The sequence below is a fragment of the Pristis pectinata genome, chromosome 33, assembly GCF_009764475.1.
Source record: "Pristis pectinata isolate sPriPec2 chromosome 33, sPriPec2.1.pri, whole genome shotgun sequence".
In the NCBI taxonomy this organism is placed as follows: domain Eukaryota; kingdom Metazoa; phylum Chordata; class Chondrichthyes; order Rhinopristiformes; family Pristidae; genus Pristis; species Pristis pectinata.
In genome coordinates this window covers 6177643-6198814 of record NC_067437.1, presented here as the reverse complement: position 1 = coordinate 6198814, position 21172 = coordinate 6177643, and the positions used below count along the sequence as shown (strand labels likewise).

Sequence of the window (21172 nt, the reverse complement as noted above, 5' to 3'; positions counted from 1 at the left end):
CCTTCAGGGCACCTCTTTATACTGGTTATCTCCCCTCTATCTCTCAGTCCAGATGAAGGGTCTCGACCCAAAACATCAGCTGTCCATTTCCCTCCACAGATGCTGCCTGACCCGCTGAGTTCTTCCAGCATCTTGTGTGTTGCAACAATAAACTAGCGTCAGTCTCATTGGGCCTGTACCACAACAGTCATACTGTGGATCTTTGTTGATGCAGGTCAGTGCAACATAACCAGAAATAAGACATCAGCTGACACACACCTGACATTGGGCAAATGTCAGGTGCATTGGGGTGAATACCAGGCAGAGATACCCAGTCCAATTTTACAACAGGCAACCAGAAATGACCTCCAGGTAGAATCAGAATTGACCATGCAGCACTTAGAAATAACAAACTCTGCGCAATCCAATTTCAAGGCTTTTCTGTTATTTCTGTATTCCTTAACACCTTGGACAAACACCTATGTCTAACGCTAGCCAGAATTCCGGAATCAATAAATCTGTGAATCCCAGTGCACTCTCTGGGAAGAAACATTTGGAAAGATTTGTTCTAGGCTGTATACTGCCTGCAAACATTATTAACACAGGCATTAAATTCTGGTCAATTTTTATTGAAATATTGCAAATCTAGAACCTAATCCCAAACGAACAGCCAAGTTAAAAATCCCTTGAATTTTTAAGAACCGATTTGATTGAGCAATGCAGGGGATGGTTGGGGTGCGAGGTGTAGCTTAGAAAATTTCAAGCTAGATGAATTATGATGGGCCAAATGGCTTTTCTCACAAGTAATTATTCAGTGATCTTGAGAGCCTGCTTTCTACGGAACTAAAAATAGACCACTGAGGAAATTAAAGCCTCAAGCGCTTGGGTTTCATTACTGTGCTGGCCTCTCTTACCTCCTTCAGCGTACCAATTCATTAATTTAACTTCTCCACTCTGATAATAGATTCCTGAAATTGGACAGCAAAGGCTGAATCTTCCTCAGGATCCAAGTTCAACAGCAAAATAGCTTTCCCCGATCTATATTGTTAAATTCCCTTTTGGTTTCATAAACCAGTAGAGGTTAGCTACAAGACGGGGTCATCGGCCTTTCAACCACCACATTTTGAAGGGGACATTTGCACCCTTAAATAATTATCCGCATGAATATACATTCCTTTACGGTCGTCCGGTATATAGAGTCTGATACAGAAATATGTGTTCAAATAGCAAACAGTGATTTTAAGGTCAGTTAAGAACATAAGAAGCAGAAATAGGACATTTGGTCCCTCATGCCATCGGATCATGGCTGATATTTTACCTCAGTTCCATTTTCCTGCACTAACCTATGTTCCATTAATATCTATCAATCTCCATCTTGAGCATTCTCAGCGACTGAACCTCCAGAGCTCTCTTGGATAGAGAATTCCAAAGACCCACCACCCTTTGGTGAAGAAATTTCTTCCCCCCTCTGTCTGAAAGGCCCAACCTGACCCCAGCCAGGGAGAACATCATTCCTGCCTCTACCTTGTCAAACCCCGTAAGAATGTTTCAAATAATTGAGTATATAATGGAAATAAAAACCTAGTATTGGTACAATAACAGTGAAACTTCTGGATTTTTATGAAAATACATCTGGTTCACTAAAATCTAAAGAAGGAATTGCCCTGCTCCCTACCCATCTCAGCTATAGGTGACTCCAGACCTAGGTCAATAGTTTGCTCGCTGCCCCCTGAGTTAGCCCAGTTAGTCCTTCCGTTCAAGGGGTAGTTGGGACAGGGAGATAAATGTCTGCCCTCCCACCTGTGCCCACACCCTGGGCGTGAATGGAACACGACTGCAAAGTATTTTCGTGTGGAGCAGAACAAGCTGCGGTAAAACAAAATCAAAGAACTGCAGATGCTGAAAATCTGAAATAAAACAGATAATGCTAGAAACACACAGCAGGTCAGACAGCATCTGTGGAAAGAAATGTTGTGTGACCTGCTGGCTCAGGACCCTCTGTCAGAACCCTGAGCCTGAAACGGTGACTGTTCCTCTCTCTCCACAGATGCTGCCTGGCCTGTTGGGTGTTTCAAGCATTTTCTGTTTCTATTTAATAAAAAGTTACAGGACGGTTTGAGATTCCTTTGGGCCTGACATTGCCCCGAGTCATCTGTGGTTGAATGAATATATGGAATTACATAGGATATATGACACAACCGGTGCATTCTCACTCAGGTTTCTTCTTATCTTTCTTCATCTAACTGTACAAGACTGAACCTCCATTCCCTCCTCTCTCGTAAACTCCCCTTAGGTGCAACGATAATATTCACCTCAACCACTCCCCGTGGGAGCTGGTCTCACCAATCTCTAGGTAAAAAAAAGTCTCTTCTGCATTCCCTGTTGGTACTGGGTGACTGCCTTACACTTGCCAGCCTCTCTTTGTACCCCTCCGCAGAGGGGGAAACACTCTCTCCGCAACTGCACTAACAAAACCCCTCATTGTCTAAAAGACCTCCACTGCGTCACCCCTTAACCCTTTCATGAGAAAAGAGACTTGCTCGCTTAGAATCGGATGTTTGCAGCTCCATTCAAGAGAGACCACAGCTCAGCACCCTTGTCCAGTACTGAGGGAGTGCTACAGTATCATAAGTTGCTGTTGTCTGACCAAAGCAAGACCTATCTGTCCTCTCAGATGAATCCTTTTTTGAATAAGAGCCATGCCCTCTGCTCTGTTATCCTGAGCAAAATCTATCCCTTAAGCAACATCACTTAAACTAAGGTCTAAAGTTGAGTTTATTGTCATATGACCAAGTACATGTGTGCACAGGTGCAATGAAAAACTTACTTGCAGCACATCACAGACACATAGCATCATATAAGCAGCATTCACAAGAAAAACATAAATCAAACATAAGTTATAGAACATAGAACACTACAGCACAGTTAGGCCCTTCAGCCCACAATGTTGTGCCGAAATTTTATCCTGCTCTAAGATCTACCTAACCCTTCCCTCCGACATAGCCCCCTATTTTTCTATCATTCTTGTGTCTCAGATTCTCTTAAATGTCCCTAATGTATCTGCCCCCACAACCTCTGCCGCCAGTGCGCTCCACGCACCCACCACTCTCTGTGTAAAAAAAACTTACCCCTGACATCCCCCTTATACCTTCCTCCAATCACCTTAAAATCATGTCCCCTCATGTTAGCCATTGTCACCCTGGGAAAAAGTCTCTGACTGTCCACTAGATCTATGCCTCTTATCATCTTGTACACTTCTATACACAGTTTTTACAAAAACAATTAGAGCAACAAAAAACAAAATCCATTTTAGTGCAAGGTGGTGAAAGTGGTCTTCACGTTGCTAAACTGTGAGTCACTCTGATCACTTTGCACTCAAATTGTTCATTTGCACATTGATGTGGCATCTTGCTGTGTACAATTTGACAGCTGCATTTGAAATAGTGACTACATCTTAAAACTGGGTCATTGACAGCAAAGAAGTTTGGTGTCCAAAGGTTACAAAAGCTGTTGGTGTAAAAATAACTATTCCCTTTCCAAATTTGTGGATTTGACGGAATCTTCACTGAATCCTCCACCTGCAAAGCCATGTTCCTATTGGATAATTCCAATGATGGTGAACTCTGAAACAGATAGATGTAAATAGAAAAAAGACAAACTCCATTGGCCAGGCAGCATCTGTAGAGGGAAGTAGACAGTCAACGTTTCGGTCGAGACCCTTCATCTGGATTGGATCCAGATTCCAACATCTGCGGTTTCTTGTATCTCCAGATAGATGTTAGCAACTGGCCTTCACGTTAATAGAACACTGTCACCTGGTGTGTAAGACATCCAGCTGCAAAGAGTGTTTTAACAGCCAGAGAGATTGGAGATTATTGCTGAATAATCCCTAACAATGACACCTGGGGTCAATATCACTATGTGCGGCAGACATTGATCTGATGGACATGATCTCCATTAAGTAATTATCATCCATCCATTCACTGCATTCTGATGGAGAAATAACTTGTAGTCTTTGCTGTGGTTTCAAGCATGCTTTCTGGTTGCTATTGTGCATAAATAACCTCTACTAAATATACTTGTGTTGCTGTAAGATAGACTATGGTATTTCATCCAAGATAGATTGCTGTGAAGTATGCTACTTGCTATTAACAGTAAAATAGACACTGTTTGCTGTAAAATGGACTCTGCTTTAAAGTAGGCTGCTTGCTGTTAGCTGGAAAATAGATTGCTATAAAATAGACTCTGTTTATTGTAAAATGGACTCGGTTGGAAAGTAGACTCTGCTGTGAAATAGATTGCTCACTGCTGTAAAATTCCCTGCTCTCTATTGTAAAACAGATTTTGTTTGTAGTAAAATAGATTCTGTTTACTGTTATATAGACTCTTTGCTGTAAAATTGACTGCCCGTGTGTATAATAAAGTAGAGCCTGCTTCACGTAAAATAAACCCTGAAGCAAGGCTAGACCCATCCCCATCGCATTGGGTAACATACGCACAAGCTTCTAGGTGTGAGCATGTAAAACTATGTGCTTCATTTTTAACTTTGCTTCTTTAGTGTTAATGTTGTGGCACCTAATACGTACTAATCATAAAACCCACACACCATCATGCATCTGGCTTCAAAAATCTGTTCCTCCACATCACCAGCCAAACACGTTGTGGCATAAAAATGACCCACTGGTAAATCAGCGAGCAGTCTTGTTGTAAATAAAGTATTCTTGGTTTAAATTTGCAGCCTAAAGTCTCTTTCTCAATAAATTATACAAGCAGAACATTAAAGCAGTGAAGTGAGACTCTTTAATCATCCACTGATAAGCAAAACCCAAGCTCTATAAAATAAAATATTAAGTGTGTGTAGAATAGTAATTATGTACAGGTAAATGATAGGATGTCCTCAAGGAGCTGAAGGATGCATGAAATTGGAACAATTTTTCTTGCCAGAAGATCAGGAAGTTGAAAGACTTCGGATGAATTGGTTCCAATTGCAGCAGGGGCATTTGATAGTCAGTGCCCTTGGTGAAGGGAGAAAATTAAAATGAAACCGTGTACCTAACGGACTGGGTTTCTCAGTGATCAGTAAGTACTGAGGGCCAGCTCACTTGCAAGCAACATAAAGAAAATTATGGACATTTCTGTGGTTTCATTTTATGCTGGATGGATTTAAAAATTACTTACAATCATTTGTATCTTCGGGAGGATTCCATAATCTGTATTAGTGGTGACTAATGCGTGTAGCTGGCTGAGTCAGTGAGAATGGATCCAAAATGTAATGCCATGGCTTATTTTGAACTGTTGGGGTAAGCTGATGACAGACAGAGGATGAGAGAGTCAAGTTTTTCCATCAGCTGAATCACTGAAGGAAGCGTCCGAGGGAAGCAGTTGTGTGTGTGTTTGGGCATTTGCTTCTCCACCCTACAAGGTGTGAGGACCATCAAACTCTCGGCCTGCCTGTATACATCAAGGAAATGGCTCTAATGTACATTCATGGCATGGAACTGGCTGGTCAGATTTAGCACAGGGCAGGAAATAATAAAGCTGTGTGGACAAGCTGTCAGTCAAAAGTCCACGTATAACACTGCATGTGGAAGCGTACAATCAAAAGCCCTGTTTGTTTCCAGACTTGCTAACATATGCTACAGCAGACAGGTTATTCTTTTATGGACTGATGTGAATTTTAACTTTTGATTGGTATCATGCTGATTAATGTATCATTTGGCTTTTGTATATTAATTAACCAGTTGTATAAAACTAGTTTTAATCAGTACACATTGGTCTGTCATCATAACATTTGGATTTCAGAAATAACAGAAAAATATCCAGGGCAATTCACATAGCATCCAGCGAACAGTGTGTAACAGATTAAGGCTCAATCGTTCGACCTGCGTGCATTATGTCAGACAAGTGGTATCTCCCAATGTAGATCTTAGACTTGGACACACAAGAGACGGCAGATGCTGGAATCTGGAGCAACAAACAATCTGCTGGAGGAACTCAGCGGGTCGAGCAGCATCTTTGGGGGGTGGGGGGGGTGGGGGTAAGGAAAAGGAATTGTTAACGTTTTGGCTCAAAACTCTGCATTAGGACCTTCTCCCCCACAGATGCTGCTCGACCCACTGAGTAAACTTTAGACTTTCCTTTTTAATTCCCTTTTTGAATTAGGAGCAGGAGTCGTCCATTTGACCTCTCAAGCCCGCTCTTCCATTGAATAAGACCCTGGCTGATCTCCACATTCCTGCCTACCCCTGGGAACCTTTCACACCCGCCTTTCTTACCAAGTATATGTTCACCTCTGCCTTAAATATATTCATAGTCTCTGCTTCCACCTCTCTTTGAGGAAGAGAGTTATGAAGACTGAGGGAAAAAAAATTCGGCTCATCTCAGTCTTAAATGGATGACCCCTGATTTTTAAACAGTGACCCGAAGTTTTAGGTTCTCCCATAAAAGGAAACATCCTCTCCATGTCCTGTCAAAACTCCTCAGGATCATACAAGACTGGACCTGCTCTGATGTTTTTCACAAGAGTTACAAATTTTCATTTGTTCTCAGGCAATTACTTGCTTTGGGATTGTCATCACTCTTGCAATACAGGAAAATGTGGATGGCAATGAGATAAAAGAACTAATGAAGTGTCCTGAATATCGTTAGTGCGAGCCAGCAGTTCCAAATGGAAGCAACCCTGGGATGGTCTTGCATGCTTAGGCAAAAAGTAACAAATGCAAAGTCAAAGTTGAGTTTATTGTCATATGCACAAGTACATGTATGCACAGGTGCAATGAAAAACTTACTTGCAGCAGCATTGTACTATGAAAGGCCAGGGGTCAGATGACAGTGACAACACTACTGACCCCCATGGTCGGATGATAGCATTACCTATCAGGTCGGAAGCTATACCACTGTCAATCAGGGGTCCAGCTCCACCCCATTAGGTCTTGCTGGACCACTCGGACTGGTCTGTGCGAGCACCTTTGTTCCTGGACACATCTACTATTGGCCCGTTTAAAACACCTTTGTCCTTGCTGGGCCACCCAGCCCCCCAGCAGCATTAAAGTGCTGGATGTTTGGTTTTTCTTCGTCTGTTTGTCTCCGAGGATGTTGAGGTGAGCTGTGCACTACTCCAGGGCAGTTAGTTAAGGACTCCCGAGACCAAAGAGCCAATGTTTGTCCAGAATCAGGGTGTTCAAACATTGTATTGTTTATTCCTTGATCATTTGTACCCAGTTATTGTGTGTGTGTGTGTGTGTGTGTGTGTGTGTGTGTGTGTGTGTGTGTGTGTGTGTGTGTGTGTGTGTGTGTGTGTGTGTGCGCGCGCGCGCACCTCACTCTCTGTAGCGATTTTCCTCCACATTTGTGATCTCCTACTTGAGAGTGTGTGAGTGTGCATCTGTTCCCATTCATTCTGTCCCCGCGTTTGTCTTTGTTAATAAACCACTTTTAAATTACAAAGACTGTGTGTCCAGACCTTTATCTTTAAGATACCAAAAGAACCTTTCTCACAACAAGCATCACAGGCACAGAGAATCATATAAGCAGCATTCACAAGAAAAACATAAATTAAACACAAATTTTACAATAAAGAACAGACTTAGAACAAAAGAAAAGTCCATTTTTGTGCAAAGTGATCTTAGTGTCGCTAAACCCTAGTGATTAGGGTTGTGCAGGTTGGTTCAAGGAACTGAATGGTTGAAGGGAAGTAGCTGCTCTTGAACCTGGTGATGTGGGACTTCAGGCTTCTGTACCTCCTGCCCAATGGTAGCTGCGAGAAGATGGCATGGCCCAGATGGTGGGGATCTTTAATGATGGATGTTGCCTTCTTGAGGCAGCACCTCCTGCAGATACTAACAATGGTGGGGAGGGATGTGCCCGTGATGTATTGGGCAGAGTCCACTAATCTCTGCAGCTTCTTATTCTCCTGTGCATTCGAATTGCTGTACCAGACCAGTCAGGATACTTTCAACAGTACATCTATAGAAGTTAGTTAGAGTGTTTGGTGACAAGCTGAACCTCCTTAATCTCCGAAGAAAGTAAAGATGCTGGTGTGCTTTCCTTGTACAAATTAGAATGCTGACACAGGTGATTAAAACAAGCAGCAGAGTTGCACTGTGCTGAGGTTCCCTGCGATTTGCATTGGGGAATCAGCCCATGGACCCTTTACCAGATTTGACCTGATGCTGGATCTGTCGTCCCATTGATTCCAATGTGAATTGGAAGCCTATGGAAAGGAAAGCAAACAGAAGTAGCTTTCGGTCCAGATGAAGGGTCTCAACCCAAAAGGTCAACTGTCCACTTCTCTCCACAGATGCTGCCCAACCCACTGAGTTCCTCCTGCGTCTTGTTTGTTGCTCCAGATTCCAGCATCTGCAGCCTCTTGTGTCTCCATACAGGGGATATTTTTCCAAAAATATTTCGGCTGTAAGTGTTTTGGATGTTTTAAAATTAATTTTAATGTTTTTCTAAATTGAATAATCTTTATTCCTTGTTTATTTATTTCATTTAATAGCTTTTTTTAAAATGATTTTGGAAGTCAGAGATATTTGAAACCTTCAGAATTTGACAGCTAGCTAAGCTGGTGGTAGGGATTTGCCAGCTGTCGTGGCTTTCAAAGATAGGTCTTCCCCAGACCTGCCACTGTTTGGGCCTTGTCGCCAGATTCCAGGGCACTTCAGGCCACCATGCTCGGCCCTCTTACATGGAGGTCCATGCAAGAGTGGACTAACACATCTGGTCTAACTTTGGGTAGCAGTTGGTGACAGAGGTCCTGGGGTAATAAAATCTGGCTCATTATTCAGCGAGGGTAGTGGTGCAACGAGATATGATAGTGGCGTTTAAGAGGCTTTTGGGTGGGCACGTGAATATGTAGGGAATGGACGGATGTGTATCATGTACAGCTTGAAGAGATTTAGTTTAATTTGGCATTTAATTCATCCTGACTGGTGGCATCACAGTCTGATATGGCACTTCAAATACTCAGGAACGTAAGAAGCTGCAGAAGTAGTGGACTCTGCCCAATACATCACGGGCACATCCCTCACTACCAATGGTAGTATATACAAGAGGCGCTGCCTCAAGAAGACAACATCCACCATCAAAGATCCCCACCATCCGGGCCATGCTGTCTTCTTGCTGCTACCATCGTGCAGGAGGTTCAGAAGCCTGAAGTCCCAAACCACCAGGTCAGGAATAGCTACTTCCCTTCAACCATTCGGTTCTTGAACCAACTGGCAAAACCCTAATCACTACAGTTTAGGAACACCATTTTAGCAGTAAAATTGACTTTTTTGTTGTTCTAATTGTGTTCATTCTTGTAAAAACTGTGTATAATTTATGTTTAAATCTTTTTCTTGTGAATGCTGCTTATATGATGCTCTGTGGCCGTGATGCTGCTGCAAGTTTTTCATTGAACCTGTGTATGCTTACATGTGCAGATGACAATAAACTCAACTTCGACATTGTGTTCAGTACAGGCATTGTGGGCTGAAAGGCCTGTTCCTGTGCTGTACTGTTCTATGTCCAATGTTCACTTCCTTCTGGGCCTCACCAATCTCAGTGTGAACTGCCTGTGCCACAACATTGATTCCAAGGATTAAAGGCAAAGACTAAACAATATCACCCAACTCTAGACAACCAATGACATTCCACAGGTGACTCACTTAAGATCCCATGAAACCGATCATCAATGCCTGCTCTTAAAAGTTTTTCACTTAGATCTCTGAAAAACAGAAATAATTTACCGATAACCCATTCAAAATAAAATATTGGTACAAATTACAGCCAAGGAAGTGGTACCCAAGTGATGTCACTGTTGGACACAGCAAGATCCCACAAAGTGATAAAGAAAATCAAAAAAAATTACAGATGCTATAAATCTAAAATAAAAACAGAATCAGACTCTTGAAAAGGCCTCTAATACACCAAAGGAGAATTCTTGGATATACCCCATCGTGGCCCTTGTACTTTATTTGTGCACATTCTCTGTAACTGTAACTCTATACTCTGCATTCTGTTTTATTTTTACTACCTCAGTGTATGACATGATTTGCCTGGATGGCACACAAACAAAAGCTTTTAACTGTACCTCAGTACATGTGACAATAATAAACCAATACCAATGATCTCAATCCCACATCCTCCTCTAAGCCTAACCCTCCGGTCTCACTGCCATAGCAACAAATTCCACCTTTTATTTCACTTTCAAGCAATCTCTAGATCCACCAGATGTTAAATAAATCTTTAAACCACCTTCAGTGCTCTTTGACTTCTGCATAAAATAACAGGGCTGTCAGAAACTTAAACTGCACTGTACTTTGGAGCACTTAGCTGCCCTGGTTAGCCATGTGCAGACTGACATCCACTGAGCTACTCTTGATTGCATGTATTGTTGAGTGTGATTTCATCATGACATGGGGCCTGGTTCTGCTGATTAACAGCCCTGCCCTCTGCATCTCAATAAACTGCTCCTGTTTAATCCAGTCATCTTCAGATCTGCTGACAGCAAAGCAAAGGATCAGGGGTTTGCCCAGCATCAGACAGTTCTGTGAGACCACAGGAGCACCCATCACTAAGGCCGCAAACCAGCTGTGGACAGCTGCTGGCCAAAGATTGTTCTGGAGAGGGTGCAGAGGAGATTCACCAGGATGTTGCCACGGTGCCTCACTTATGAGAAGGGACTGAATAAGTTGGGTTTGAGTTGGTTTGCCTTGGAGTGGAGGAAGCTGATGGATCCTGATAGAAGTAAACAAAATTGTGAGGAGTGGAGATACAGAAGAGAGTGAGAAACGTTTCCCCACAACAGAGGTTTAGGTTTGGGGTGAGGAGTAAGAGGTTTAGAGGGGATCTGAAGAAGAATTTAGAATTTAGGAGCCAAGAGGTAATGTTGCAGCTATATAGGACCCTGGTCAGACCCCACTTGGAGTACTGTGCTCAGTTCTGGTCACCTCACTACAGGAAGGATGTGGAAGCCATAGAAAGGGTGCAGAGGAGATTTACAAGGATGTTGCCTGGATTGGGGAGCATGCCTTATGAAAACAGGTTGAGTGAACTCGGCTTTTTCTCCTTGGAGTGACGGAGGATGAGGGGGGGACCTGATAGAGGTGTATAAGATGATGAGAGGCATCGATCATGTGGATAGTCAGAGGCTTTTCCCCAGGGCTGAAATGGTTGCCACAAGAGGACGTAGGTTTAAGGTGCTGGGGAGTGGGTATAAAGGAGATGTCAGGGGTAGGTTTTTTACTCAGAGAGTGGTGAGTGCATGGAATGGGCTGCCAGCAATAGTGGTGGAGGCCCATATGATAGGGTCTTTTAGGAGACTTTTGGATAGGTACATGGAGCTGAGAAAAATAGAGGGCTATAGGTAAGCCTAGTAATTTTCTAAGGTAGGGACACATTTGGCACAACTTTGTGGGCCGAACAGCCTGTATTGTGCTGTATGTTTCTAAGAACCTTTTCTCCCAGAGTACCATTGGAATCTAGAACATACTGCCTGAGGGGTTGGTGGAGGCAGTGACATTCATAATACTTAAGAAGCATCTAGATGAGCACCTGAATTGCCAGGGCATAGAATCTATGGACCAAGTACTAGTAACTGGCATCAGGATAGACGGATACTTGATGGTCAGTATGAACAGGGTGGGCTGAAAGGCCTGTTTCTGTGCTGTATGACTATGACTCAAAGATATATTTCCTTGTCTTAACCTAGCAGTGCTAACCTGACGGGCTGACAAACTCGACAGAGCCTGACTCTGAAGTTGCCTCCTTTGCTCCAACCTCCACCTCGTCCTTCAACTCCCTAAAACCCTCAACTTTAACCCAGCTCTTATAGTCCTCTCTCCAGCATCTCCAGTCAGATGCTGGAGCTCACCAGCACAAGAAGTGACTGGGTTGAAGCAGTGTCAGTAGGGTCAACTCTGCATGGCTGCAAGAGCAGAAAGACTAATAGGCTTCAGCTGTGTCAACTCAGCCTATTCCTGTGCATTAAAATCAAAGGGAGCTGTTCTGAGGGCATCAATTTTTGATTATATTCTGGATATGTTTCCTATTTAAAGTTACTGCTGCCATTAATAGAGGAATGTTGGGAATAAGACAGGATAATTACTATTGGAGGATAGGGGCTGGGTAAGCTGGTATATTGGGCTCCTATGCACTGATTGGGTGGTGGTTATGGTTGGCACAGCCACAGGAAATTTATTCCGTATTTTCTTACTACATGGAAGGAGGCCATTTTGTCTGTTAAGTCCATGCTGATTCCCATCGGTTTCTTTCCCTCACTTATTTCCCTGTAATCTATTCTCTCTCACCTGCCCATCAACTCTCCCCTGATTCTTCTACCACTCACCTGCACTAGAGGTAATCACCAGCAACCCGGGTTCAATACCGGCCACTGCCTGTAAGGAGTTTGTACGTTCTCTCCGTGTCTGCATGGGTTTCCTCCGGGTGCTCCGGTTTCCCCCCACATTCCAAAGACGCACAGGTTAGGAAGTTGTGGGCATGCTATGTTGGCACCAGAAGCTTGGCAACACTTGTGGGCTGCCCCCAGAACACTCTACGCAAAAGATGCATTTCACTGTGTGTTTCGATGTACATATGACTGATAAAGAAATCTCATCTTAACCCACCAACTAGATGTGCTTGTTGGTGGGTTAATCAGCCACTGTAAATTACCCCTAGAGACCAGAGAACCTGTGGTTCACTGGGACTCCACACAGACAACACCAGAGGTCAGGATTGAACCTGGGTCGATGGAGCTTCGAAACGTCAGCACAAATTGTTGCGTCGTGTACTGACGGTAGTAATGCATTTCATGAATACCTGGTAAAACTCTACAGAGCTTAGCTGTGGAAGTACCTCCTGCTCCTCCCCACTCTCCAGCCTTTGGACATTCGTTGAAGATGACACAATAGCTCTTCGATAGCTCAGGGTAATAATTGAGGGAAACAGAATTGGGTGTTTAAGCTGGGTTAATTTCAATGTTGCACCAGGCCTAAATGGAGTGGTAAAATTTTTAACGTAAGGTTAATAACCTTTATTGTTCCATTAACTCTGGAACTGTGCCCACTACCATTAAGAAAATTAGACCCCCAGTGGTTTCATTAAATTTCTTTACTGGAAGAATAATTGTTGGCAAGGCTGGTATTTATTGCCTGTCCATAATTGCCCTTGAGAAGGTGGTGGTGAGTCGCCTTTTTGAACCGTTGCAGTCCTCCTGGTGAAGGTACTGTTTGGGAGGGAGCTCCAGGATTTTCACCCAGGACCAGTGCAGGAACTGCAATATATTTCCAAGTCAGGATGGTGTGCAACTAGGAGGGGAACCTAGAGACTGCAGATGCTGGAATCTAGATGAAAAACATGATGATGCTGGAGGAACTCAGCAGGCCAGGCAGCATCCGTGGAGAAAAGCAGGCGGTCAACGTTTCGGGTCAGGTCCTGACTCGAAACATTGACCGCCTGCTTTTCTCCACGGATACTGCCTGGCCTGCTGAGTTCCTAGGAGGGGAACCTGCTGGTGGTGGTGTCCCCATGCACCTGCTGTGCCCTTCAGAGGTTTGGGAGGTGCTGTTGGAGTAGTCTGGGTGAATAACTGCAGTGCACTTTGTAGACAATACACACTGCACACTAGTGGTGGAGGGAGTGAATGCTGAGGGATTTGTCCCTGATGGTGTCAAGATTCAAGATCATCATTTCAGGGAACAGACCCCTTTTTAATAAGCAGTTTGAAGCTCTGGGACCCCCCAGTCGGTCACGATAAGGTGGAACTATTAGCGCAGCCTGCAATCCATCCCAGGGTGATGGTGCAGGAGCAGCCTCACCAAATTAAACTTTACATTAATGCCCGAGGAATGATCAAGGATAAGGCAGCCAGGCAGCTGCATTCTTCCTGAATTAGCGAAAATTATAATTATCCAAAAATTACATGAAAATGTGTAAAGCAAATCAGATACCGGGAAATCCTAACAATAGCTCATGGTCCTTCCAGAAGATAAATAATTTTTTTTAATATGAAAGAGAAAGTAAATGCTGAATGTTTTCTTTGCAAAAAAAAAGTTGCTTATCAAGAAAGCTGTGGCAGTGTGACATTACACTCAGGGCAATTGAGAACATGTCCATAAAACTGACTCCGCTGAACCTGGGTCCTCATTTGAATTTCAATTTCATATCTGCTTGTGACATGCAGCATATTATTCATCAGAGTTTAGCAAGAAAGGCAAAATATCACCCAGCCCATTGATTTGGATACTTCCCACTGACCGTGTACAATCTGTGCTACATCAAAGCACACTGAATTATTTACTTTCCTGAGGGAGGCAAATAAAACCTACAAGAGGAATAAGCCTTGTAAGATGTACAACGATCGGTTTTGACAGCATTGCACAGCACTAGATATAAATTTGTTAACAAGTTTGTCCAAAACTCTACTCGTTAAATTGGAATGGGATTTGGCACTTTTGTTTTAAATGAAAGCACAAAGCAGTAAGAAAATGTTCCAAGGTCATTATGATCTTGCTAGCGACATTTCAAGGCCAAGAATCTTGCATTAACTTCGCCTACTCTGGCCATTGTGTTGGCGAAGTTAATGCAAGATTCTTGGCCTTGAAATGTCGCTAGCAAGATCGTAATGACGTTGCCTTCCATTGGCACTCGCCTTCCACCATTAACTCCAATCCCCCATCGTCACACAACTCTGTTCCACCCACTCCTCCCAATGACACAGCACCTCGTCCCCAACCGACAGTGGACCAGCTCCTCATAATTGGTGCTCCCCAATACTCAATCGCCACCGGCAGCGCACCGCTCCATGCCACCAACACCGTACCCCAATCCCCCGTCAACAATGTACCCCACTGACCTCGTGTGCACTCCCCCGCCAACATTAACCTGACCCCTCCTTGTCATGGAAATCCACTTCCCTCACAGACAATGTACACCACTCCCCAAATGACTGACACCCCGCTCCCCAATCCTGCACCCATTCCCCTGTCAATGATGATCCCCACCCCTTACTGACACTGCCCCACACCAGCACCGTGCCTCACCCCACTCCCACTTCAGTGATACACCCATTCCCATACCAACACTGCACCCCATTCCCTCACTAATGGGCAGCCCACTCTCCTCCCCATGATACTGCACTGCGTCTGTCCTCGTATCCTCCGTCAACGCATCACCCTATTCCTTAATCAATGCACCGACCTTACCCACCGACTTGCTCACACATTCACGTCTCTCGTACACACCCCTTAACCATTCACACACCTCACCCAGTCATGCCATTCCCCACCCACTGACACCCCCCACCCACTGACACCTCCCACCCACTGACACCCCCCACCCTCACCCACTGACACCCCCCACCCACTGACACCCCCCACCCTCACCCACTGACACCCCCCACCCACTGACACCCCTCACCCACTGACACCCCCCACCCACTGACACCCCCCACCCTCACCCACTGACACCCCCCACCCACTGACACCCCTCACCCTCACCCACTGACACCCCTCACCCTCACCCACTGACACCCCTGACCCTCACCCACTGACACCCCCACCCTCACCAAATGTCACTCTTCACCCACTGACGCCCCCACCCTCACCCACTGACACCTCTCACCCTCACTGACAACCCCCACCCTCACCCACCGTCACCCTTCATCCACTCACCCCTCTCACCCACCTCAATCCCCTGGATATTCTGTAGCCAATCTTCTTGGCATACAGTTTAAGCCAACCCTTCATACATATTACTCAGATGAATTTCCTTTGGTGTCAGCAAGAAAAATAAAAATTACCTTTGGAAAATGAGATTTGATGCCTTAATTATACCACAGTGCACCACAGAAATGTATCACTTTTTTGCTGTCAGTTCTCTGTCTTCATTCATTCAGTTGGACACATTCCAGCCGATTTCACAGTAATGAAAGCCAGTCTAGAACAAATAGATTTAAAAATCAAAATTACTTCATTTTTGGGTTCATTTATTATGAAGGCATATACATTTGGAAGATGCTCAAAATAACTTAGCTGGAGAAGCCAAAATCTAGAAATATATATCAATGAGATCTCTCTGAGTGTTGGACAAATAGAGAGACTCACTATCTAAGACCTTGATAGCACTAATCACCAATTTTTATCTTCAGATTTTTGTAGAGAATAACTTAGATAAAACTTACAACGGTTACTCTGACAGTATGTCTACAGTTATGTGCAATTTTCAGAATGGGTTGTCCTTTAAGGATTCCTGGGAAAACACATTTTGTGGGGGATAAAAGGGTCTCCATTAACTCAAGGCTCAAGTCACAAAGACTGAGAATCAATAGACATGTGGTGTTTGCTGACCTACCGGTTTGATAAGTGTTTAATTTTTGACATTCTCATTGTTAATTTCCAATCCCTACCATGCCTTATCAACTTCCGCAAACTCTTCCACTTCTAACTACACTCTCTAAGTCTGGCCTCCTGGTCAGTCCCTAATTTAGTTGTTCCAGCCTTCAGCTCATATGCCCTATATTCTGGGATTCCCTCCCTAACCTTTCCACCTCGTTCTCCTCCTCTAGAACACAAGAAAATGGGAGCAAGAGTAGGCAACCTGGCCCCTTCAGCCTACCTGGCCATTCAATAATATCATGGCTGTCCTGTCCCAGGATCTCCACCTACAGGGGAATTAGAATTGGGGAATTGGTTTATCATTGTCCCATGTAGTGAGATACAGTGAAAAGCTTAGTATTGCATGGCATCCAGACAGATATATGTATATTGAAGCAGTACAAAGGGAAAAGCAGTAGCAAAATGCAGAATATAGTGTTACAGTTACAGAGAGAGTGCAGTGCAGGTAGACCATAAGGTGTAAGGGTCATGATGAGGTAGACCGAGTGATCAAGAGTTCATCTTTATCATACAAGTGACCCATTCAAGAGTCTTATAACAGCAAGATAGAAGCTGTACTTGAGCCTGGTGGTACGTGTTCTCAAACTTTTGTATCTTCTGCCCTCTAGAAGAGGGGGAAGAAGAGAGAATGACCAGGGTGGGAAGTGTAATCGGTTACAGTGGCTGCTTTCTTGAGGCAGCGGGAAGTGTAGACAGAGTCCATGGAGGGGAGGCTGGATTCCATGACGTACTGGGCTGTGTCCACAACTCGGTCACGGGCAGAGCAGTTGCCCTACCAAGCTGTGATCAATCCAGATAGGATGCTTTCTAAGGTGCATCTCTAAAAATTGGTGAGGATCAATGGGGACATGCTGAATTTCCTTAGCCTTCTGTGGAAGTAGAGGCACTGGTGTGCCAGGCTTATAGGTTGGAGGAGTTTCCAATGATTGGGAGGGCAGAGGCCATGAAATTAACAATGAGAATCCTAAAGTCTTACACTAATCAAACCATGGCTCAAGGTAAGTAAGCGAACACTATGTGCCTCATGATTCACATAGAAATGTGAACGATGAAAGTTTTAGCCATCTGTCCCAATCTCTCTGTGGTAGCTGTATGTCAAATTTCCATCAATAACCATCCTACAAATCCTCCTTTGGAACATTGTCTACCAATGCAAGTTTCTATTGTGGGGATTCAGGAACAAGATGTGACAACACAGGGTAGACAGGAAGGTTGGGAAAAATAATTACCAAGTATTGGGACATAAGAAATAGAGGCAGAAGTAGGCCATTTTCTCACCATGCTTGCTATACCATTCATTAAGATCATGACTGATCTTTCACCTCAGCACCACTTCCCTGCATTAACCCCTTAATCTTAGATTCATAGCAACAGAAAATAGGAGCAAGAGTAGGTTATTTAGCCCTTCAAACCTGCTCCATCATTTCTCATCTCACTGGGCCTAGTTTCCCATGCTCCCTTTCAACTTATTGGGTTCACTAGAAAATTTATTATACTGCTGCATAACATCTAAAAAAAACAAGTGAACTGAAAGTGTGTGGTATTAGTAGAAGCAACATCCAATATACAGAATGATCTGCCAGTCTAACAGTCCTGTGTGCTGAATGAATAGAGTTTTATTGTAATAAGATTGACCTTGGGTGAAGAGTTAATCAGTAGCAAGGCTGACCGGGGGTGGGGGGGGGGGGGTAGTTAATCAGTAACAAGGTTGACCCACCTCCACAGTCAATTAAGAATGTTGACTTTGGGAAAGAGACCATGGACAAAGGTGACCATGAGGGATGATCAATGAAGCACAGGATGACCATTAGGGAAGGCCACCATGAACAAAGCCACAGGGGTCCTGGAGAAAGTTATTGACCAGAAAGAATAAAGAGCCTCCCATGTTAGGCAACAAGATAAGGAGTAAAGTGAAAACAGGACCAGAGAAGGAAGATAGTCAACCAAGAGACATAGTCTATGTTGGAAAGATAGCAGTAAGAGAGAACAGGATTTAGTGGTTAGTCCTGGACTAAGAAATAAAAGCTCAAAGGCTGTAATCTTAGGGTGACAACTAGAGACACACAAGAACAAACGACACACAAGACATACCTTATGAATGCAAAGAACAGCAAGACGCTTTACTGAATATGCTTTACTGATGCTACAGAATACCAGAGGTGACTGTGGAAATGTTGGTGGAGATTTTTATTCAAAGGATAATGAGGTGAGAAATTGACCAAATATGGTCAAGAAACCACAGGGAATGGATGCCTTAAACCTGAGGATCTTAGGAAAGAAATGCTGGAGACTGTGACTGTAACGTTCCAGCTGAAGATTTGGAAAGTGGCCGAGGACTTGTTCATCTCAAAGAAACAAGGGCAGGATACTAGAGGCTAACAGTCTCATATCACGGCAGCACATTGGATGACACGGAGGTCAGCTGTCTCACAGCTCCAAACAGATCCTGACCTCAGCTGCTATCAATGTGGAGTTTGCATGTTCTCCCTGTGAACTCATGGGTTTCCCTCGGGTGCTCTGGTGTCCTCCAACATCCTGAAGACGTGCTGACTGATAGATGAATTAGCCACTGGAAGTCTCCCTGGTGGAAGAATCAAAGGGGCGTTAATGGGTATACGTGTGAGGGAGTAGGTTGCAAGGAAATAAGTTGGGGAATGGCTTTGATGGGATTGATCTCCGAGCTAGAATAGACAATGGACTGAATGGCCTCCTATGTTGTTTACGTGTGAAATTGGGTGCAATTGATGGAAGGAGATATTTATCAAGTGTGAAATTAGGCACACTTAATTGGGATTTTCCATCCAAATGACAGATTTTACACCATTCTAGTCATTACTGATCTTTGCAAATATTTCTGGGGTCAGTGCACTGGCACATCCTGGGTAGGTTGCTGGTGATTTTTCCATTGCATTTGGGAGATCGACACGAGGGAAAGTAGACAGAGTAAAAGGGAGAGTAACTGACCAGCTAAGGATTCCAAGTTCTGAATGTGTCATAAACCTTCATGCAGGGTTGGCTGACTTCCACCCACAGTTGTGGAGTCAGGTCTTTCATTACCAACACATAACCATGATGCTGGGCAGCTCAGCCCTCCATCCACAGCCTCTTGAGGTGTGAAACAACCGATCTACTCAAAGGTAAAGTAATATAGCACAGAAACAGGCCCTTCAACCCAACTGGGCTATGCCAACCACAGCATGCTCCCTGTTGGTCCCAGGTGCCCACATTTGGCCCAAAACCCTCCAAGCCCCTCCCCTCCATGTACCTATCCAAATGCCTCTTGGATGTTGCAATGGTACCTGCATCGACCTCTTTCTCTGGCAGCTCATTCCAGGTACTCGCTACCCTCTGTGTAAAGAAGTTACCTCTCAGATCCTTTTTAAATCTCTCCCCTCTTATCTTGTATCTGTCCCTCTAGTTTTGGACTCCCCAACCCTAGGGAAAAGACTATGACTGTCCAAAAAGTCAAACCCAACAGAAAGTTTCTGGAGCTATAAAGAAACTGCTGGAGGAACTCAGCAGGTCTAACAGCATCTGTGGGAGGAAAGGAATTGCCAACGTTTCAGGCCAAGACCCTGCATCAGGACTGAGAGAGGAGAGGGGGAGATAGCCAGTGTAAAGAGGAGGGGGGGGGGGGGTGAGACAGGGGCTGGTAGGTGATTGGTGGACCGAGTGGGGGTGAAGGATGATGGGCAGAAGGAGCCAAGGAGGAGGGTGGAGATGGGAGGCAGGTGGAAGCAGACAAGGAAAAAGAAAAGGCAGATGGAGCCAGGTAGGGAGGGTGAAGGTGGAGACAGAGGCTGGAGGGTGACAGGTGGGGACACAAAGGCTAAGGTGCTGGAATCTGATAAGTAGAGAAGGTGAGGATAGGGACCATTAGGGGAGAGGTGAGGGGCTGGTGGAACCAGAAGGCTGAGGGGATACGATGGGTGAAGTGTGTGTGTGGTAGGTGGATGGAACCAGGGGGATGGGAAAGGGAGCAAAAATGGGAGGACTGGAGGTGCGTCAGAAGGAGTGGGAGGCAGGGGTTACCTATCTGGAGTCCGGGATAAAGGCAAGTACTTGGCGAGTTCCTGTATGCAGGAATCATCTCCAGGAGTGAGTTATAAAGGGCAGGATGTACATGACCACTTGTTTGGAAAAATTGAAGGGCAATACTTATTTAAAAATGAATAGAAGTGATTTTTAAAAGTTTTTATAAATCATTTGATAAGAAGCTTGGGAAGGATACTAACACGTGGATTAACAGGAAGCTGACCACAAGACAGGAGAAGAGGCAGACTTAGCCAAGGAGAAGAGTAATGAGGTTTAACTTTCTGTACATGTCTAAGGTTTATTTTCTCAGTAGAGGTTGACAATAGCTTAATATTTCATCCCAATGACAATACATTTAACAGTGCAGAACCAGTACAACACTGTTGTGAAGTGTCTGCACCAATACTGAATGACCACTAAACCTCCAGACTCCAAGGAGAAGGTGCAGCCAACCCGACCTCAGCTGACCCAACCTTCCTTTACCCTTTCCTATTGTCATACAGCACGGAAACAGGCCCTTTGGCCCAACTGGTCCATGCTGACCAAGATGCCCCATCCAAGCTGGTCCCATTTGCCAGCATTTGGCCTATATCCTTCTAAACCTTTCCTATCCATGTACCTGTCCAACTGTCTTTTAAAAGTTGTTATTGTACCTGCCCAAACCACTTCCTCTGGCAGCTCGTTCCACATACATACCACCCTTTGTGTAAAGGAAAAAGTTGCCTCTCAAGTTCCTATTAAATCTTCTACCCACTCTATGAATGTATGTTCACAAAAAG

General features: G+C 44.3%; 1 protein-coding gene across 3 annotated transcripts in view; it reads right to left on the bottom strand.

Moving 5' to 3' along the window:
- Window positions 1-21172, bottom strand: part of elfn2a (extracellular leucine-rich repeat and fibronectin type III domain containing 2a) — a 322992-nt gene that overhangs the window by 135396 nt on the left and 166424 nt on the right. For all 3 annotated transcript variants that reach the window (XM_052043298.1, XM_052043299.1, XM_052043300.1), the window contains exon 3: window positions 15764-15900. The gene's annotated coding sequence lies outside the window, so the exon portion shown is untranslated. The remainder of the gene's footprint in view (window positions 1-15763; window positions 15901-21172) is intronic.